Source organism: Polistes fuscatus, unplaced genomic scaffold, assembly GCF_010416935.1.
Source record: "Polistes fuscatus isolate 324 unplaced genomic scaffold, CU_Pfus_HIC Scaffold12, whole genome shotgun sequence".
NCBI classification, from domain to species: domain Eukaryota; kingdom Metazoa; phylum Arthropoda; class Insecta; order Hymenoptera; family Vespidae; genus Polistes; species Polistes fuscatus.
The window spans coordinates 5,271,941-5,289,884 of record NW_025113020.1 but is presented as its reverse complement, the minus strand read 5'-3'; the positions used below and the strand labels follow the sequence as shown (position 1 = coordinate 5,289,884).

At 31.7% G+C, this 17,944-nt stretch overlaps 1 long non-coding RNA gene across 1 annotated transcript in view; it reads left to right on the top strand.

Annotated features, from left to right (window-relative positions):
• The window catches only part of LOC122513609, an 82,332-nt gene extending 71,923 nt beyond the window's left edge, over window positions 1-10,409 (top strand). The window contains exon 3 of the long non-coding RNA XR_006302801.1: window positions 10,153-10,409. This is a non-coding gene — a long non-coding RNA (uncharacterized LOC122513609). The remainder of the gene's footprint in view (window positions 1-10,152) is intronic.
• The last annotated feature ends 7,535 nt before the right edge of the window (window positions 10,410-17,944 follow it).

The window sequence follows — 17,944 nt, the reverse complement described above, 5'->3', positions numbered from 1 at the left end:
AAATTGTATTAGAATATCCTTATGTTCATTAGATGGCTCTTTTAAATCCTTTTTAAACCACAATCTGTCACATACTGAGCATGGATTTCAAATGAATTGCCCAAGAATTTTATTTTAAATTCCTTATGAGCTCGTTTAAATTGATGATAATTGCTATATGGTAAAGAAGGATCTAAATCCATATCAATTTGCTCGCCAGTGGAATGATTAATTACTACTGGTCTGAAGAGTTAGAATAAATAGAGGGTACATCTGATTGAGGTAATTTCTGATCCATGATTGTGTCTTGGTTTAACGAATTGCGTTCTTCATCCGGTACAATGTCTTGATTAGACAATACATGTATAATCGAAGCATCAGCAAAATATTGATTATTTCGTGCTTGAGATCGTGAACTTTGCTCCATGTTTGTTAATGTAATGTTTTTTGATGTTATACGATGATGACAAGGCATAGAAGAATTTTCCATATGCACATCAGCTTGCACAGTAATATAGTTGTGATAGTCATCTTTTGCAGTAGACAACGATGCATCTTGAAGAAGTAAAAGTAAAAAATAAAGACCAAATTCCCAAACGTACCAAAAAGAAGTATAAGTTCAAAAATAATAATTAGCAGTACTATTAGTTATTGCTGTGAATTTTAAATTGTATAAATTTATACCGTTAATCATAGGCTGAGCCAATGGTTCAGAAGTCACTAGTAAATTCGAAGTCGATGGGGCACATAAAGTTCCATTCGCAGACAATTGGATTTCTTGAAGAAATAACTGTAAAATAAATGTTAAATAAAATAAATGTAAGTAACTTCAAATAACTTCAAAACATAAAAATCAAACAAAAAAAATAAATAATTAGCAATAATATTAGTTATTGCTGGGACATTTAAATTATTTAAATTTGTACCGGTAATCACAGACTTAGCCGATGGTTCGCAAAGTAAATTAGAAGTTGACGGAGTACATAAAATTTCATTCGCAGGCAATTCATAATCTTTTTGAATAATTTTTCTTCGCAGCCCAAGAACCCTACAACGTGTGGCATTAGCGTGCATTATGTTTTCCTTATTTTCCTCATTATTTTCCTTATTTTCCTTATTCCTTTTCCTACGAAGACGATAATCTCTACATTTCTCTGCATTAGTTTTAGGCATATTGAAAACTAAAACAGAAATTTAAATGTATACTGATCCTGGTCAATAAAAAGCTGCAAGAGATTATAGTTTAATAATAACTTCAAAATTAAAATAATTAAAATAAAATAAATAAATTTTCAACAATAATTAATAACAAATAATTCAATTTAAACTATAGATAAATGTGAACGCTTTACCTTAATTTTTGTATTGTTGCTAAGGAGAATAGTTGAAGATCTACGTTCGATCGGCACTATTGTTTTATTAATTTGAATCGCAACGTGTCCAGCAACTTTCTGTACGATTTTCTTGCCAATCTTTAGTGAATCTGAAAACTTAAGCCACACAACATTTACTTTTCCATCTTCATTGTATTCAATATGAAATAACTACAATTTTCCCGAATGCCAATATGTACTCTACATTTGTAAATAAAATAAAATATGACTTTAATAAAAACTTTTATAAAATAAAGATATTAAATACAAATTAAATAAAATACAATTATTAAAAAAATTAATAAAATAAAACAACAAATAAGAAAAAAGAAAAACACTTGGTTAAATCAATACAAAGTATAATATTATATTAGCTCGTCAGGAAAAAGCCTTGTAGCATAAAAGCTCTGGTTGTTAAATTAAATATAATAAGGAATTGCGGTTTAAACAAAAGATTAAACACGTATCTCACCTCTTGCTCGCTTCGCTTGTATACGGATTCAACAAAAAGGTTCACCTCGTTTATGGAAGTGTATGGAATACTTATACTTTTCTTATTTCGTTTCTAAATTAAATCGCTTTGTTTGTCGCTTTCTTTGTAAATTCTTTGCTGCTTATCTAAGACGTGTCGTCGTAAGCGTCCAGTGGAAGAATGGGACGAGTGCTTTGTTTAATAGGCCCTGTAGGGCGTGCTTAGCAACGGTTTGAAGAGTGAGGATGAAAATGATCTACTAGTATTTTTTTCATCTATAATAATTGTGATCATACATTATTTTTAACGTAACTTAAATGTTGTTTAATATTAGACTCAATACTTATTGAAATGTACGAGTATTGACTCGTAACGAGGAAATAGATAATACTATAATAATATATATATAATAATATTTAATAATATAAATAATCCACTAGTATTTTTTTCATGTATAATAATTGTGATCATACATTATTTTTAACGTAACTTAAATGTTGTTTAATATTAGACTCAATACTTATTGAAATGTACGAGTATTGACTCGTAACAAGGAAATAGATAATACTATAATAATATATATATATATATATAAATAATAATATTTAATAATATAAATAATCCACTAGTATTTTTTTCATGTATAATAATGTTGATCATCCATGATTTTTAACGTTATTTCAATGTTGTTTTTTTTATAATTACACTCGATACCTAACGAAATGTCTTAAAATTTATGAAATATCTTCTTAAGTATTACTGATTAAATATGTTATGTAAGTACACGCTAATATACTTATTTATAAATTTACTTGTATACTAAAAATATTGTAATATTAATAATTTTCAAATAAAAATCTAGTAAGCTAAAAATTTGTCTACCATTTGATTTTAAATTCATTTTAATTTGTCCATGTATTTGTGTTCGTCGTTTCTTTTCCTTTTGTCAAATCCTCTTTTGAAAAAAAATAGACCCTTCGAAGGCACAGATGTTTCTACCTTTTACTATACCAGGAACAATGTGAAAAGATTTCTAAAATCATGGACCTTTTTTTTATATTTCTTTTAGTATTTTCTTTGATTTCTTTCTAAAATTATGCCCTATTGTTTGGTTTTGATTTTTCATTAAAATCGTGCGGAACTTTTGATGTTATTTGTGTCAATATTATTTTGTTAGAAATCACCTATCCAAAGTATTTGGAAAGATCTGAATAGAATTTTTCAACGGTTACGGTCGGAACGTGTTATTTTACGAACCTTCTTTTTTTTAACTTTTATTTCTATTAAGCTAACCAAATGCTTATAAATTCTACAAGAATGTTAGAATGTTTTGCAGATGTAACCCAATTAAAAAAATATTAGTAGAAAATACAGACAAAATGAATTGGATGCGGTTGTCAATGTAATTTATTTAGTTTTATTTTTCTCTTTCCATTTATTCTTTGATTTTACTTCACCTTTTCGTCTGTTTCTTTCTTTTTTTCTACCTAAATTTCTCTCTAAGAATGTTCCTATTGTCAAACAGGTATTATTTGCAGTAGACAATTCATTTTGACAAAGGTTTGTTTGAAGACGTTGTTGTGTGCTTCACGTTTTAACTTTCATTTTCGATATAATTAATGGATTTGTTACATTCAAAAAAGAAAGATTCGAAATAATACATCGTTTCAATTCAATTTTCAATAGATTTAGTTCCAAATTCTTTGACTTATTCCTACTTTTATTCTTCTCAATGCTTCCTTTTCTCTTTCTTTTTATTTCTTTCCTCACTAAATCGATTCGAAAGGTTCTAGCAACGAATTTTCTTCTTTTTCTCTTTCTTTTTATTTCCATCTCTACGAAATGAAATCGAAAGGTTTCTAACGACGAATTTTCTAGATTGTTCGTCTGTTTCCGAAAGAATTTCGGTGCTGCGTAGTTTTCTAAATAAAACACATAGGATTCTATGGAGGTATAATAAAAAAAAATAAAGTGAGGTATAGGATTCTATGGAGGTATAATAAAAAAAAAAGAATACAATTACAAGAAATCTAAGGTCTTACATTGATTTATGTTCGTATTCTTGTTGAAAAAGAGAGGAAAACGCAAAGAAACAAAAAAAGGGAAAGTGAGAGAGGAAGAGGAAACAGTACACATTTCCTATGGGTGTGAGGGTGGAATAGGATGAGAGGTGGTTATCGATTCCATAGAACATTATACACTACTGACAATTACTATGTTTTATTTATTGCAAACAACTGTCTATAACTTCCACTTTTCTCTCTCGCTGTTTCCATTTGTTGTTTCCATTTGTTGTTTCTCCTCGCTGTTCCTCCTTGTCATCTTTTGTAAAAAGTTGCACATTTCTATCATCCCGCAGCAACGATCGACCGTAATACCTTTTTCTTTTTCTTATTTTTTCTTTTTTTTTTTCTTTTACTGCAGATCTTTTCTTTTGCCTTTCTTTTCGTAAGATCATCGGTTTATCTAAAAGTTTCGTTCGTTTTTCAATAGGTTGGGTGGTGGGTGGTGGGTGGTGGATGGTGGGTGGTGGGTGGTGGCGTATAATTTTATATTTTGTTAATATGTTCATTAATGTTACATGAATAATAATATTATCTTTGTCAAGTATAACTTATTTTTTTCGAACTTTGATACAGTTAAATTGATATTACACTTACAGCAACGAACGACTGTAATACTTTTTTCTTTTTTATATTTTATATTTTTGTTTTCTTTTTCCTTTCGTAAGATCATCAGTTTACCTAATAGTTTCGTTCGTTTTTCAATGGATTGGGCAGTGGCTGGTTGATGGTGGGTGGTGGGTGGGTGGTGGGTGGTGGGTGGTTGAGTATAATTTTATATTTTGTTAATATGTTTATTAATGTTACATGAATAATAATATTATCTTTGTCAAGTATAAATTATTTTTTTCGAACTTTAATACGGTTAAATTGATATTACAATTAAAGCAACGAACGACTGTAATACTTTTTTCTTTTTTTATATTTTATATTTTTGTTTCTTTTTCCTTTTGTAAGATCATCGGTTTACCTAATAGTCCCATTCGTTTTTCAATGGGTTGGGCAGTGGGTGGTGGGTGGTGGGTTATTGGGGTATTATTTCATATTTTGTTATAAGTTTAATAATATTATATAAATAATATTATTTCTTTGTTAATGTTGAGGAAATAAAATAAAAAATGAGATGAACGCCGAGTACTTTACAATTGCAGATTTGAATTTTAAATAATTCCGTTACAAATAGGTGGTCGTTAAGTGTTTTCGTACGTGAGGCGATTTAACACGTTCACGCCGGGGTGACCCACCGGTGGGTCGCTCGTGTCTATTTTGTGGGGCGGCGCGACCCACCGATGGGTCGCACTTGTCCATTCCGTGGGGCGGGGTGACCCACTTGTGGATCACTTGTTTTCAGAAAATTGGTCATTAAAAAAATAAGTTGATTTTATTTTTTCTCAACATTACATATAAAAATTGAATATTATAAACATTAACATTTAATATTTTCAATTGATAACAATTATTTATTTATATTTATGCAACTTTTTAAAACATTCTAAGCATAATGTGGGCTGGCCCTTACAACGCGTACAATATGTCGTTACTTTTTTACTTTTTTTCGCGGCATATAATCTATTTTGTTTTTTTGATAATTGTTTGTAACATTGTTTACATCGTTTTCTTGTGTTCCTGGCACGCCCCTTTGTATGATTGTAGAAAATGTGTACGTTTTCTTGACGGATTTCTCTTTTCTATTTCAGCTTCTTCGATATCTCTGTGATGATCTTTGTTCAAAAGATGATCGATAATTTGTTCTCGAAATTTTAAAATTGGAATTTTTTTAGTTGCCCATTTTTTGTGGATATACCATGCATTTACATTTAAACAATGTCAGAATTGTTCCAATTTCGCATTTAGCGCATTAGAAGCCTCAAACTGTAATGATTCCGCAATAAGCGTGTTCAAACTAGCAACGATACTGCCCCGCTCCAGGAAGCGTAACGCGGTAAGACGCTCCCGCCACAGGTGGCGGAACGCAGGTTTTCGCCAAGGCGTGAACGTGTTAATCGTTTGATGAGTGGTCAGAGAAACGGAACTAGCTTGACAATGAGCAAACTGAGATGACTTTCTTGTGGGCACGTGGCAACCGTTTGAGAATGTCAACTCTATTGTCTGCCGGGCAACGGCTGCCGAAAAGGCCGACGTTGCGGCTAGGCGTCAAAAAGCGCTCGGGAACAATGCGTTTTCCTAGTGCGGCAACTGTAGGTTGTTTATGGAATGTTTATTCCCAAATAATTAAGTATTACTCATTCTTTTCGAACTTTGAAACGGTTAAATTGATATTACACATAAAGAGATCTTCTATTAACGATTTGTTGATATCTTTCTTAATGATATTTACATTGGTTGTCAAGATACATTATAATTTTCGTTAAAGTCTTAACGATAAGATATGAATTAGAAAAAGGATTTTGGATTGTCCCTACATTTATTATCGACGATTGATAATATTTTACAAGAGTTATCAACCAAATTCTTATGTAATAAAGGAAATAATTTTTAATGACTTTTTAATGTAAAATTTCCCTCTTTCTTTTTATATTTTGTTTTTCTTTTTTCCGTAGACCTTTTACTGTTCCCTTTTCCTTTCGTAAGATCATCGGTTTACCTAATAGTTCCATTCGTTTTTCAATGGGTTGGGCGGTGGGTGGTGGGTTATGGGTTATTGGGGTATTATTTCATATTTTGTTATAAGTTTAATAATATTATATAAATAATATTATTTTCTTTGTTAATGTTGAGTAAATAAAATAAAAAATGAGATGAACGCCGAGTACTTTACAATTGCAAATTTGAATTTTAAATAATTCCGTTACAAATAGGTGGTCGTTAAGTGTTTTCGTACGTGAGGCGATTTAAAGAACGTTTTTTGAGTAATGTTGAGAAAAAATAAAATCAACTTATTTTTTTAATGACAAATTTTCTGAAAACAAGTGATCCACAAGTGGATCACGCCGCCCCACGGTAAAGGAAAAGTGCGACCAACCGGTGGATCGCGCCGCCCCACAAAACAGACACGTGCGACCCACCGGTGGGCTACCCCGGCGTGAACGTGTTAATCATTTGAGTGATCAGAGAAACGGAACGAGCTTGACAATGAGCAAACTGAGATGACTTACTTGTGAGCACGTGGTAACCGTTTGAGAATTTTAACTCTATTGTCTGCCGGGCTGCCGAAAAGGCCGGCGTTGCGGCTAGGCGTCAAAAAGCGCTCGGGAACAATGCGTTTTCCTGGTGCGACAACTGTAGGTTGCCGCCGTTCCTTGGGAATGTTTATTCCCAAACACTTAAATATTACTCATTCTTTTCGAACTTTGAAACGGTTAAATTGATATTACACATAAAGAGATCTTCTGTTAACGATTTGTTGATATCTTTCTTAATGATATTTACATTGGTTTGCGAGATACATTATAATTTCGTTAAAGTATTAACGATAAGATTACCAGGTTAACTTGTTGCGGTCGGAAGGTGCCTCTCGTGCGCCACGGCTGTTCGTGCCGCAGGTCGGATGACGCATGAGACGCGACAACGTAGGCTTAACAAAAAAAGCTAAACTATAACGAAGCACTATTCGATTCAGCGTCATTAATTTACCCTTAGATCAAAAAATCAGATTGTAGCCGAAAGAAATTCCAGTTTAGCTATTTTTTACTTGCCTAAACGGTGTTTATGTTTGATTGCGTTATTAACAATAATTAACAATTGTGTTATAAACAATAGGAATGCCGTATAGGTATTTGAGAATGTTCCTCAACTGTTAATACCCTTTCGTATCAAGGTTCAAATAAAACATCGTAACAGAGATAAGATTTGAATTAGTAAACGGTTCTTTTGAGTCTTGGACAATGTTTTGTAAATTATCATACAAAACTAAAATACAGAGATTGAAATTAGAAAATTATATTCTTAATGGTAGAAATATAAATAAACTATGAAAATATAACAATTTTTATAAGATAATTTATGTAGAAGGTAATTTTATTGTACCTATAACGTTCCCGACACATGTGATTTTATTGATAATAATTAATGTAAATTAATGTAAAATATAATATTGATTAATGTGTAATTGATATTACACATTAAACAACGATAGACCGTAATACTTTTTTCTTTTTTTTATATTTTATATTTTCTTTTCCTCTTTCCTTTCATAAGACCATCGGTTTACCTAATAGTTCCGTTCGTTTTTCAATAGGTTGGGCGGTGAGCGATGGGTGGTGGGTGGTGCGTAGTGGATGGTGGGTGGTGGGTGGTTGGAGATAATTGTATATTTTGTTAATATGTTTATTAATGTTACATGAATAATATCATTTTGCTATGTCAAGTATAAATTGATTTTTTCGAACTTTAATACGGTAAAATTGACATTACAATTAAACCAACGAACGACCGTAATACTTTTTTCTTTTTCTTATATTTTATATTTTTTTTTCTTTTCTACAGACCTTCTTTTCACCTTCCTTTCGTAGATCATCGGTTTACCTAATAGTTCCGTTCGTTTTTCAATAGGTTGGGCGATGAGCGATGGGTGGTGGGTGGTGCGTAGCTGATGGTGGGTGGTGGGTGGTTGGGGATAATTTTATATTTGTTAATAAGTTTATTAATGTTATATGAATAATATCATTTTGCTATGTCAAGTATAACTTATTTTTTCGAACTTTGATACGGTAAAATTGATATTACAATTAAACCAACAAACGACCGTAATACTTTTTTCTTTTTCTTGTATTTTATATTTTTTTTTCTTTTTCTACAGACCTTCTTTTCCACCTTCCTTTCGTAAGATCATCGGTTTACCTAATAGTTTCGTTCGTTTTTCAATAGGTTGGGCGGTGAGCGATGGGTGGTGGGTGGTGCGTAGCTGATGGTGGGTGGTGGGTGGTTGGGGATAATTGTATATTTGTTAATAAGTTTATTAATGTTACATGAATAATATCATTTTGCTATGTCAAGTATAAATTGATTTTTTCGAACTTTAATACGGTAAAATTGATATTACACTTAAACCAACGAACGACCGTAATACTTTTTTCTTTTTCTTATATTTTATATTTTTTTTTCTTTTTCTACAGACCTTCTTTTTCACCTTCCTTTCGTAAGATCATCGGTTTACCTAATAGTTTCGTTCGTTTTTCAATAGGTTGAGCGGTGAGCGATGGGTGGTGGGTGGTGCGTAGCTGATGGTGGGTGGTGGGTGGTTGGGGATAATTGTATATTTGTTAATATGTTTAATAATGTTACATGAATAATATCATTTTGCTATGTCAAGTATAAATTGATTTTTTCGAACTTTAATACGGTAAAATTGATATTACACTTAAACCAACGAACGACCGTAATACTTTTTTCTTTTTCTTATATTTTATATTTTTTTTTCTTTTTCTACAGACCTGCTTTTTCACCTTCCTTTCGTAAGATCATCGGTTTACCTAATAGTTCCGTTCGTTTTTCAATAGGTTGGGCGATGAGCGATGGGTGGTGGGTGGTGCGTAGCTGATGGTGGGTGGTGGGTGGTTGGGGATAATTTTATATTTTGTTAATATGTTTAATAATGTTATATGAATAATATCATTTTGCTATGTCAAGTATAAATTGATTTTTCGAACTTTAATACGGTAAAATTGATATTACAATTAAAGCAACGAACGACCGTAATACTTTTTTCTTTTTTTATATTCTATATTGTTTTTTTCTTTTTCAGCAGATCTTTGTTTTCCTCTTTCCTTTCGTAAGATCATCGGTTTACCTAATAGTTTCGTTCGTTGTTCAATGGGTTGGGCGGTGGGTGGTGGATATTACACATAAAGATATCTTCTATTAACGATTTGTAGATATCTTTCTTAATGATATTTACATTGGTTTGCGAGATACATTATAATATCGTTAAAGTATTAACGATAAGATATGCATTAGTTTTACCTAATTAAAAGGATTTTGGATTTTCCCTACATTTATTATCGACGATTCATAATATTTTACAAGAATTAACAACCAAATTCTTATGCAATGAAGGAAATAATATTTAATGACTTTTTACTGTAAAACATTCCCCGTTTCTTTCTTTTTTCTCTCTAGCTATGATAAAAGTTGTCGCATTATATTTCTATAATCTCGAACGTTTTAGTTTACTCTTAACGAAAGGTTGAAAGTAGGTTAACAAAGTCATTATCTCTCGAAAAGTTTTCTCTTGCATTGTTCTTTCGTTTATTTGTTTAGGTTCTGATCTGTAAAATTACGTATTAGTCATGCGTTTTACTCCTAGGTTCAAGGTTAAGTTTTCGTCACGTGCACCGATACTTCGAGTTAAGGTATCCCGCTGTGAGTATCCCGCTGTGAGGGTCCACTACCACATTCACCTCTTATCTTCACTCAATACAGAAACGTATTTGGACATTTTCCACTTGCTGTAACGTCTTTCTTTAAAAGTGTATTTTCCGGTGTATACGCTTATCGCTTATCGAGTATGTTCATTTTCTCGCGGGGTTAAAATCCGATTGTCAATGCGACCAAATGTAAATTAAACGATGCAGTGTATTGCATCTTTAATATTTATTAATAAAAAGTATTATATTTTTATTTTCCGTATATCTTATATTATTATTATTATATATATATGTAATATAAAATAAATTTTGTTTTTTTACTGTAAAATTACCTCTCTTCTTTTTTTTACAATACCTTTTACAATATTTTTTTACAATATTATATTTCAGAATAAGAACTACATTTTCAGTAAATTGAAATATCTACGATCAATATTTTGGAGCTGAGTTTTCCAAGCCCTTTTTCGATGACTTTGCTGTGGACAAATTTTCGGCAAGAGTCTAAAGTCCAAGGTTTTTTTCTATTAATTCAGAAATACCATATATCTACTACTAGAGAAAAGATTTCTTTCAGTAAAATCGGGAAAACCCATGATCTTTAATATTTACATTTCCGTACAAATAATACGCCTCACCCTTCTTTCCCCTTTTCCTTCCTACGGGTTTAGAGAAAGTTTCTGACTCTTTTCAATAGTCAAAATGATTTACGAGTAGAAAAAAAATCCGGAAAAACTTCGATTTTCAAATTTCGTTACCCTTTTCCATATAAAATCAAATTCTGAGAAACGAATAGTTTTTAAATATATTTAAAATAACGAAGGTAAGATGGTAAACGTAAACAGATGTGAGGAAAACATTTCCGTATTGACGCACGAAGAAATATAACGTACCCGAAATTCTTCACTACACGGTGGTAAATGTATGCACTTCAAACGTAAAAACGAGTTTAGGCAAATATGACATGGTCGTGGAAACGTACATTTTACAGGATACACAAGAAAAAAAAAAATTCAAGATACAGATGCCCGTGCTACCCTCATCCACACCTACCACCCACCTCCTCACTTGGCTTAATATTATTTTTCGTTTGCTAACGATTTTTTTCTCTTTCTTTGTCACTCCCTCCCTAAGACTGTCAATCTTTCTCTCTCTCACTTTCTGGAATGTCAGAACATTCTGGAATGTCAGAACAAGACATAGACGTAGAGAATATGTTACAATAAACAATTTTTGTTTAAATTTTTCGAGTTAGCACCCCTACATTTCTAACGAATGCATTCTGACCCCCCTCATTCCAACCTACCACCCACTTTCCATCTTCTGTCTTAATATTATTTTTCGTTTGTTAACGGATTTTTTCTTTTTCTTTGTCACTCCCTCTCTAAGACTGTCAATCTTCTCTCTCTCACTTTCTGAAATGAATACAAAAGACATAGACGTAGAGAATATGTTACAATAAACAATTTTTGTTTAAACTTTTCGAGTTAGCACCCCTACATTTCTAATGAATGCATTCTGACCCCCCTCATTCCAACCTACCACCCACTTTCCACCTTCTGTCTTAATATTATTTTTCGTTTGTTAACGGATTTTTTCTTTTTCTTTGTCACTCCCTCCCTAAGACTGTCAATCTTTCTCTCTCTCACTTTCTGAAATGTGAACAAAAGACATAGACGTAGAGAATATGTTACAATAAACAATTTTTGTTTAAACTTTTCGAATTGGCACCTCTACATTTCTAACGAATGCATTCTGACCCCCCTCATTCCAACCTACCACCCACTTTCCACCTTCTGTCTTAATATTATTTTTCGTTTGTTAACGGATTTTTTCTTTTTCTTTGTCACTCCCTCCCTAAGACTGTCAATCTTTCTCTCTCTCACTTTCTGAAATGAATACAAAAGACATAGACGTAGAATATGTTACAATAAACAATTTTTGTTTAAACTTTTCGAATTGGCACCCCTACATTTCTAACGAATGCATTCTGACCCCCCTCATTCCAACCTACCACCCACTTTCCACCTTTTGTCTTAATATTATTTTTCGTTTGTTAACGGATTTTTTTCTTTTTCTTTGTCACTCCCTCCCTAAGACTGTCAATCTTTCTCTCTCTCACTTTCTAGAATGTCAGAACATTCTGGAATGTCAGATCAAGACATAGACGTAGAGAATATGTTACAATAAACAATTTTTGTTTAAACTTTTCGAGTTAGCACCCCTACATTTCTAACGAATGCATTCTGACCCCCCTCATTTCAACCTACCACCCACTTTCCACCTTCTTCCTTAATATTATTTTTCGTTTGCTAACGGATTTTTTCTTTTTCTTTGTCACTCCCTCTCTAAGACTGTCAAACTTTCTCTCTCTCACTTTCTGGAATGTCAGAACAAAAGACATAGACGTAGAGAATATGTTACAATAAACAATTTTTGTTTAAACTTTTCGAGTTAGCACCCCTACATTTCTAACGAATGCATTCTGACCCCCCTCATTCCAACCTACCACCCACTTTCCACCTTCTGTCTTAATATTATTTTTCGTTTGTTAACGGATTTTTTCTTTTTCTTTGTCACTCCCTCCCTAAGACTGTCAATCTTTCTCTCTCTCACTTTCTGAAATGAATACAAAAGACATAGACGTAGAGAATATGTTACAATAAACAATTTTTGTTTAAACTTTTCGAGTTAGCACCTCTACATTTCTAACGAATGCATTCTGACCCCCCTCATTCCAACCTACCACCCACTTTCCACCTTCTGTCTTAATATTATTTTTCGTTTGTTAACGGATTTTTTCTTTTTCTTTGTCACTCCCTCCCTAAGACTGTCAATCTTTCTCTCTCTCACTTTCTGAAATGTGAACAAAAGACATAGACGTAGAGAATATGTTACAATAAACAATTTTTGTTTAAACTTTTCGAGTTAGCACCCCTACATTTCTAATGAATGCATGCTGACCACCCTCATTCCAACCTACCACCCACTTTCCACCTTCTGGCTTAATATTATATTTCGTTTATTAACGGATTTTTCTTTTTCTTTGTCACTCCCTCTCTAAGACTGTCAATCTTTCTCTCTCTCACTTTCTGAAATGTGAACAAAAGACATAGACGTAGAGAATATGTTACAATAAACAATTTTTGTTTAAACTTTTCGAGTTAGCACCCCTACATTTCTAATGAATGCATTCTGACCCCCCTCATTCCAACCTACCACCCACTTTCCACCTTCTGTCTTAATATTATTATTCGTTTGCTAACGATTTTTTTCTTTTTCTTTGTCACTCCCTCCCTAAGACTGTCAATCTTTCTCTCTCTCACTCTCTGAAATGAATACAAAAGACATAGACGTAGAGAATATGTTACAATAAACAATTTTTGTTTAAACTTTTCGAGTTAGTACCCCTACATTTCTAACGAATGCATTCTGACCCCCCTCATTCCAACCTACCACCCACTTTCCACCTTCTGTCTTAATATTATTTTTCGTTTGCTAACGATTTTTTCTTTTTCTTTGTCACTCCCTCCCTAAGACTGTCAATCTTTCTCTCTCTCACTTTCTGGAATGTCAGAACATTCTGGAATGTCAGAACAAGACATAGACGTACAAAATATGTTACAATAAACAATTTTTGTTTAAACTTTTCGAGTTAGCACCCCTACATTTCTAACGAATGCATTCTGACCCCCCTCATCCTCCAACCTACCACCCACTTTCCACCTTCTTCCTTAATATTATATTTCGTTTCTAATAGTTTATATAATTTTTTTTTTAACGCGCAGACTTTCTCTTTTTGGATTGTTAGAGAGTGGGGACATTGTTAGAAAAGGTCGGAATTGTTTAAAAATGGGAACGATGATTGGTCGTTTCTTTTTTTCTATCCCCCCTTCTCGAATTATTGGTGGAGGTGACGTTTACTGTAGTAGAGAACGAAATGTTATTCGTGAAAGACAACCGTTCGTGGTTCCTACTTTGACCAATGCGAATCGATCATGCAGCGCTAGATCCCTTAACCGTGCTCACGTGCGAGATCTTTGATCATTTGACCAAACGAGTAGCTGCGTGATGGACGGGTTTTTCTCTGATTTCGTACAGATAGAACTTAGTTTCTTTTTTGTGCATAATTGTGATCTCCAGTTTTGTTATTGTTATTGTTTGTGTATAAGTATATATGAATGTTACACTATAGTTTGTGCTAGTAGGCCATTATATTACAGTATATACAGTGTAATTACACTGAGTGTTAATATTATAAATGATTTGATTTTTTTTATATTTTGACGAAAATAATTAAGTAATAATGAATCCCTCTAAGAAAGTAAAATTTATAAGGTTGAAAATGAATGAGAATTACACGAGGAGTATTTATGAAAATATAAATATTCCTACAACTTATAGTCCTGATGCCATATATGATTGTAATTTAAGTGATCCAAGACTAGATCCTGAGGCAAGGGAGGAGGCTTTTAGAAAACTTGTTAAAAAGATAAAAGCTCGGAACAATCCTGTGCCGATACGTGACGTTTCAAATAATAGTTTACCAAACGCAAATCTTCAAAATAATATAGTTACAAACGTGAATGGATCAGGAAATAATGATGTTCCTAAAAATAATGATCGAAAAGACAAGATTACTAAGAAGAAAAATGATCCGAAGGATAAAAATTCGGACACAAATGTGCCGAGTACTAGTAATGGAAACAACAATGTTCCACAAACAAATAATGTGACACGTGAGACTACAAACTCAAAACCGCGAAAAGACAAAGTTACTAAAAGAAAAAATGATAAAAATGATACACATTCGGGCACAAAAGTGCCGCGTACTAGTGATACAGACACAAATGTTCCACAAACAAATAATGTGACATGTGAGACTGCAACAAACTCAGAACCCGAACCAATTCCATCTTCTTCATATGATATTAATGTGGATCCAGAAGATTTTTGGACTCCATCTAAAGTTAATTACGGTGACTGCTGGATCGAAAATTCTGAATATTACCAGAATTTTATAAATAGAGACAAAAATGTCACTTGGGATTGGATCCAAAGGTTTATCGAAAACTGTGAAGAGAGGGGTATTTCCCCATATTTACCAATGTAAGTATTTTATTTTTTATCTCGTAACACTAATTACATTTATTACAAACGATATTACTCGCATGTGTTTTATTTATATCTTTGTAATTGAGATAATGTAATTAATAATCTCGCGGATAAAGTAACAGCCAATCGGAGAAAACTAACGTATTTTCATTTTCACGATTGTGATTTTTTGTATTATTTATTTGAATAACTCGTTTTGGAGTTTTTCCTTTAATTCGCTAATTTTATTTTTTCATTCCCGATTAGCGTTTACTTTTTCCGACGGTTGTATGTGTTACGTATTAAATATATTTAAGTTTAGACGCGGTTATCGGGGGGGGGTGGATGAAAAGAATTCTTTTCATCAACCCTGTACTTAGAAATTATTTTGTAGTATATAGATATATATTATTATTATTATTATATAGTATATAGATCAGAATTATATTCGAAAAATTATTTGATTTCGTGTATATATGTATTATATGTTTATTAAAGAAATAGAAATTAGGATGGGATTAGTATAAGTGAGTTAAAAAAATCATTAAAAACGGTACGGGATAGGAAATAGTATACTTAAAACTAATGGAAATAATTTTTTCTCGTGATAAATATTCTTCTAGTCATCAAAAAACATCTTATTCCTAAATATTAAAATCAAAATAAGTAGAAAGAATGGAAGAATAATGTAAATAAAAGTATTTTCATTTTGATTTTCCTTATGCAACGGTAATATAACTAAATTTCTTAATGTCTTAGTATTTCTTCTGTATAAACCCTTCCATATCTTCAACTCTGTCATGCTTTTCCTCAATTTACAAAACTTTCTTTTTTTCAATTTCCGAATTAGTAAAAAAAAAGGGGGAAAATGTTAAAACCGGAAACGTTCGTTTGTATAATATTCGTATATTATAAAATCGTTTAAAGATTGGTAGTTCGTATCCCTGCTCCTAAAAGTTAAAATTTGTTTTTTATAATAAAAAAAAAATTGAAAAAAGAAAAAAAGAAAAAGAAGAAAAAAAATTGCATGAACGTATAATTGCATGAACGTATAATTGCATGAATGTATAATTGTATAAATAATATAATTGTATAAATAATATACTTGTATAAATGTATAAATTGTATAAATAGTAAAATTGTATAAATGTATAAATTGTATAAATATGTAAAATTGTATAAATGAATTAGAAAAATGATTAGGAACGGGGTAAGAGGATACGAAAGAGTATTTCTCATACTCTTGAAAATAATTTCCGTTGAAAATATCATCGAGGTACAAATAATATTAATTAGAATCCTTTTTCTGCTTAAAAACTCATTTGCCGCGTTCGGAGACTTGAATGCCTGGGGGGGTGGTTCGCGTATTGCATGCTTACTATATCTATAATACTTAAAAACGGTACATTCACTGTGTTGAGACATCGCACTGATAGTTTATTAATATTATTTGTTTAACATTCGGTAAAATCGTATATCGGTGAATTTTATTTATTAATTGATCTAATTTATCTAATTTGCGTTATTCTTTCCATTCCGAACACTGCATCTTTTCATTTGAATCTTATCCGTGTTTTTTCATTCCCCAAATTATCATATTGTGCTAAAACATTGCACTGATAGTTTATAAATATTTGTTTGTTTAATATTCGGTAAAATCGTATATCGGTAAATTTTTGCTATTTATTAATTGATCTAATTTATCTAATTTGCGTTATTCTTTCCATTCCGAACACTGCATCTTTTAATTTGAATTTTATTCGTGGTTTTTTCATTCCCTAAACTATCATATTTTTCATACTTAAATATTTTACTTAAAAATAATTCTCGGTGCACATACGTCGTCCGTGTAATTTACATCTTTTTGTTATATTAAATGTATAATATATTTATTATATGTTCACATATGTTATATTTTTCATATTTGTTCGTATTACAAACATTTTCTTCAATTCTTCTTACTATATCATAATTACATCTAATCATTATTATATCATTTTTTTCTATTTCCAGATAAAACATTACATATGTGCATATAATTATGAAATCGGTCTAAGTCAAAATTAAAAAAAAAAAAATAAATGTATCAGTTATTTCACATCACGTTATTCGAAACTAAACGAATTCAATATAATTTTCACGGTATTGTAAAAAATGAACCGTTAGATAGTATTTTTTATTTCAATATTATATAAAATTCATTGAATGTTCATATATAATTCGTTTCAATATCTCGAAACAAGAAATATATGACTTAGACCACTTTCATAATTACACATATAGTCTCTCCTATTAATTATAATAAATTTATTCATCAGATATATTAAAAAACACATTGATGAGCGCGATGTTTAAAGTATAGGTGTAGTTAATCGATAAATCGAAAAAATGCATAGGTAAAACTAGCCGCGTTGTAAACTACGAGGGGCGGGGGGAACAAACACGTGCACGAATACGCGAGTAAATATATACCCGAGTTCAACGTATGTATGTACGCATCTATAAAAGGGGGAGAGAGTGAGGGGGAGGAAAAGACACACATAGAGAGAGAGAGAGAGAAAGAGAGATGAACGGGTACACTTAAATAAAAAACCTCGAGACTCGTTTGTACAGCTCGTGCTACGAGCTGAACGATATCCG